Raw genomic sequence first — 5,359 nt, forward strand, 5'->3', positions numbered from 1 at the left:
TCAGGGAGTAAGATTAGGATGTGTGAATTAGTCTAAGTATGTTGTTGTCCTTCTTCATCCTGGTGGACCAATGACATTGTCCAAGTTTTGATGGCTTAGAATGAGTGTAAATAGCAACTGTTTCTGTTCTGGCCAGAAACTTTGAGAGTCTTCTCCTCCCAGACTGACATTTTTGTGATGGTAAATTAGACCATCTTTTGTCTCAATTCTTCCCTAGCCCTTAGTCATTGAATGGGTATTGTCTGAGACAAATTGAGGCCTATTAAATGAAAAACTGGAATTGCAGAGAGTCCAAGCTCATTGTTGAAGTTTTTAGAGGTTCTATCTAAACCAATCTCACCTCTAACTGAGAAGAATGAATCATAGATTCCTCATCCTTCACTACCCACTCTCAGTTATTCCATATATTCCATCCATTTTTAAATCTCACTGTTTCCTCCTTCACAACATCTCTCACACGCATTCCCTTCCCTCCACTCATACAAGCCACAAGCTCTCATCACTTCTTGCATGGACTATTGGAGAAGCCTTCCTCTCTTCTGCATTTCTTCCCACTTCAATCCATCTTCAACTCAGTTGCCAAGGTGATTTTTCTAAAGTATTCTTAGAAAAGTTCTTACCTCCTAGATCAAGTACAAACTATATTTAGATTTTAAAACGCTTTGTAATATGTCCCCTTCCTACCTTTCCAAGCTTGTTACTTATATTTTATTCCCCTCTACACTCCCTAAGATCCAGCTATACTAGTCTATCTGCAATTCCACAAACAGACCCCTCCATTTCCCATTTTTGTGACTTTGCACAAAAAGGCTATATGGGGACTACCCCCGTGCTTGGAATGCTCTGGCCTCTCACCTCTGCCTCTTAGTTCCTTCACTTTGTTCAAGAGTCAGTTCAAGTCACACTTTCCGCAGGAGGCCTTCCTAGTCCCACTCCCTCCCTCCCCACCTTAGTGCCTTCCCCATTCAGACTACTTTTCATGTACTCTGCATATATTATGCATCTATCTAGTTATCTACATATTGCATCTCTCAATGCACTGTACATTCCTTGAAAGCAGGGACCTTTTTTTGCCTTTCTTTGTATTCCTAGAACTCAGCGCAGTGCTTGACACATAGCATACACTTAATAAATGTTGTTAATAGACTTAAAAAATGTTATAACTGAAACAGAGCTCGAAGGTCATCCAGTCCTTTACAGATAAAGAAACAGGCTCAGGAAGATTAAGAGACTGACCCAAAATCACACAGGTATGTGACAGGTAGTGGCAGAGTGAAGACTCAAATACCTAGCCTGCTGCACATCCACTATACAGTTCACTCTATCCTAATGAGAAAAAAAATGAAAGAGACCCCTTGATGGAAGCTACCTCCCTCCCTCCTGATGTCACACTGCCATCTAGGATTTTTCTAAGAGAAGGAAACCAACTGTAAAAGTAGAAGTTTTAATGATGTTAATCACTGTATCAATCAAGCAAGTGGCAAGAAATCAAATAATTATTGATGTAGACAATTTAGTTCATGAGAACCATGAGAACCATGAGCTGAACTACCTCTGGTTACCAAATCAACAGATTTCCCATGATAAAGCAGCTAACGAAGTAGGGCAAGATACCCATAACATGGTTATCAATAAAAGGGGAAATTGTGCAAGGGTAGTGACGTGGCTACTGAAGAGATGGCTAGGGATTAGAATAGAAAAGAGAAATCCTATAATTTTCTCTTTTTTTCACTATTCCAGCTTTTTATTGAGAAACCTAGAGAGGGAGAGGTGAAAGAATTAAGCAAACCAGGCCACTTCTTAGAAGAACCGCTTCTCATATGAATGGAGTCCATGGACAACTCCTTCCACCTGAGCAGATGATGTCCTCTTCTCAAATTTCAGCTCCCCGAGTACATTATGGCTCTGACTTGAGTCAGACTCTTGGCACCAATATCTTGGCAGGAGTTCTGGATGCCAGCAACCAAGTAGGGAACAAGCTTGTGGATGGGCCCTTTGTCCTGCATGCCCTAGAAGCCCCTTGAGCCACTTGATTTTGTCTGCTTCACTGAAGTAATGGTTCTGGCTGCCGAAGTTCTTGTCCATGGCATCCAGGGAGCCCATCCCCGGGTATTTCTTTAGCCGGATCCCATCAGAGAAGAAGTACTCTCCTGGGGCCTCTGTGGTGGCCACCAACAGAGAACCCATCATCACTGTGGAAGCTCCAAGGGCAAGAGCTTTGGCAATGTGGCCCACATTTTGGATGCCCACATCTGCAATGACTGGGACACTGAAGCGTGGTGCATATTCTGAAACTTTGTATACAGCTGTCGCCTGAGGCCACCCATACGCCAGCACTTCCTGTGTGATGCAGATGGAGCCACCGCCCATGCCAACCCTCATGGCTTCCACTCCAGCATCAATGAGGTTGTCACCATGTTGCCACTGACAACCTGGAGGTTGTTATATTTCTCCTTGATGTACTTAACCATATTAATTTGGAAAATGGAGTTTCCTTGGGAAAATTCCAACACAACCACATTGACACTAGCTTGGGTCAGCAAGTCAAGACAATACTTTTCATCCTCATGTGTACCTATGGCTGCCCCGCACAAAAATTGCTTCTTGGTGTCCTTGGATGCCAGGGGATAGTCTCAATTCTTCTTCAGGTCCAGCAGGCAATGATGGCTACTAGCTCATCACCCTCATTCATGATGGGTAGCTTCCCTTTCTTTCTCCACCACAAGATTTCATTGGCTTCTTTTAGTGTGACTCCTACAGGAGTCACCACTAGATGCTCCTACCTGGTCATTATCTCGCCCAGGAAATGGTCATGTTCCTCCTCCTTGAGAAAGTCAATGTCACGTGAGGATGTGATGCCCACTAGGCAGCTGCCCATCTTGCCACTGTCCCTGATTGGGTTTCCACAGAAGCCATGCCTTGCCTTGGCTTCAAACACATCTCTGACTCAATCTCTGGGGCTCAGGACCACGGGGTCAGTGATGAAGCCCTGCTCATACTTCTTCACTTGGCGCATTTCATTGGCCTGGAATTCTGGGATGCAGTTGTGATGGATAAAGCCAATACCTCCTGTCAGCACCAAGGCTATGGCCATCCCAGCTTCGGTGACTGTGTCCACTAGGGACAAAACAAGTGGGGTCTTCAAGGTTATCTTTTTGTAAGTGCTGACGTTAGGTCTACTTGGTCTGCTGTGAAGTCTATAAAGCCCAGCAGAATGAGGAATTCATTGTACATGAGCCCATCTCCACTGTGCCGTGAGGCCATGGTCTGGAACGTAACAAGTGCCTCCTCTGATGAGATAGTCTGCCATGGCGGGGACAGGATGGGGAAGGGGGCGAAATCCTATAATTTTCAAGAAAAAAAACTCCTCTAAAAATTCTTATTTATATTCAAATTTTTTAAAAGACATGCTGAAGACTCCTACAGGAAATCCAGTTTCTTCCTCTTTTTCTTCTGTCAAATAATGAGCCCAATTCACTATTATCATCATACAATCAAGATATGTTTAACAATGGATAAGCTCTTTAACTTCTCCATCCAACCGTATATCATAATCTTGGCAGTAAGCATTCTTCATCCATTTAATTTTCCCTGTGTGGATGATGAGGCTGAATAGTTATTATAGTTACAAGAGATTATGGGATCCTAGTCGAGAACCTTTGCAAGTATTCTAGGGATTAATGCAACCAGGGCACAATGACATGAGGAAACAGGTAAAATCACGAAATTCCTGATACTAAACTCTCCAAAACAAAGGGCCAGCTTTTTAATATTAGTATTCTACTATGGTCAGCTAATCAATAAGTATTCATTAAGTACCCACTATGTGCCAGGCATTGTGCTAAGCACTAGGAATACAAAGAGGGACAAAAAGGCAGTCCCTGGTCTCAAGGAGCTCATAGTCTAATGGGGGAGATTATGTGAAAACAACTAAGAATAAATAAGATATATATTGGATGAATTGGAAATAATCGAGGGAAGGCATCAGTATTAAATGGGGTCAGGAAAGGCTTCTTATAGAAGGTGGGATTTTTGCTAGGATCTAAAGGAAGCCAGAAGGCAAAGATAAGGAAGGAGAGTATTATAAGCGTGGGAAACAGACAGACAAAATGTCCAGAGTTGAGCGATGTAAGGCCTTGTTCAAGGAACGGCGACAAGACCGATGTCACTGGATTATGAAGTTTGATGAGAGGAAGTAGGGTATAAGAAGACTGGAAAGGTCGGGTTTGGGGGTTAGATTAGGTTATGAAGAACTTTGAATGCCAAAACATTTCGTATTTGATGCTATAGGAAGCCACTGGAATTTATTGAATATGTGTGTGTGACCCATGATTAGATCTTTGTTTTAGGGAGATTAATTTGACAGCTGAATGGAGGATGTACTGGAATACGGGGAGAATTAAGGCAAGGAAACTAGCCAACAAGTTATTACAATACAAGCATGAGGTGATGAGGGCCTAGACCAGGGTGGTAGTACTGTCAAAGGAAAAGGAGAGAGGTTATAAAGGTAAAATTGAGAGGCCTTAGCAACAGATGAGATACGGGAGCTGGGAGAGAGTGTAACACTGTAACACTGGAAGAGTAGGAAGTTGGGGCAATCAATAGTAATTGGGAAATACAAAAAGGGGAAGGATTGGAGGAGGAAGAAGATAATGATTTCAGTTTGCACATGTTGGGTCTAAGACACCCACAGGACATCCAGTCTGAGATATCTAGTAGGTAGTTGGAGATGTGAGTCTGGAGCTCAGTTGTAGGGCTGTAAGTCCACTGTGAAAACACTACAGAGAACCAAAAAGGAGAATCACGCAGAAGCTAATAACAAGATGCATGGTGGGTATGAGCAGGCTATAATACATTATAAAAAATAAATTATGGAGAACAATGGTGAAATTTTCATCAAAGAACCAGATGGATGAAAAAAGAAAATGGGCTCATCTTTTTAACTCATATGGCTCTTTGACGAAATCTTTCACTGGAGAGTTCTATGACTCAGTTATACAACAATTTCAGTAAATGGTCTCCTACCTTTAGTCTCTCTCCTATAAAATCTGTCTTCCACAGAGTTGGCAGATTCATATTCCTAAAACATAGATATGACCATGCCAATCCCACATAAAAATATCACATTATTGCATCTCTGATAAAATACAAACTCAGCCTGATATTTGAAACCTTTCCAATCTTATTTAAAATTATTCCCCTTCACCCATTCTGTGTTCCAGTCAAACTTGCCTGTTAGCTATTACCCATACACAATGTTCTACGTGCTGCCTCAGTGTCTTTGCAAAAGTGATTCTTCATGTCTGTCTCCACATCACAGCATCCCGAGTTTCCTTCTAAGCAAAGTTCAGTTGGCCCA

General features: G+C 42.3%; 1 pseudogene; it reads right to left on the reverse strand.

Moving 5' to 3' along the window:
* Positions 1–1,800: 1,800 nt before the first annotated feature.
* Positions 1,801–3,310, reverse strand: LOC118858296 (annotated as a pseudogene).
* Positions 3,311–5,359: the final 2,049 nt, after the last annotated feature.

Source organism: Trichosurus vulpecula, chromosome 7 (assembly GCF_011100635.1).
Source record: "Trichosurus vulpecula isolate mTriVul1 chromosome 7, mTriVul1.pri, whole genome shotgun sequence".
NCBI classification, from domain to species: Eukaryota; Metazoa; Chordata; class Mammalia; order Diprotodontia; family Phalangeridae; genus Trichosurus; species Trichosurus vulpecula.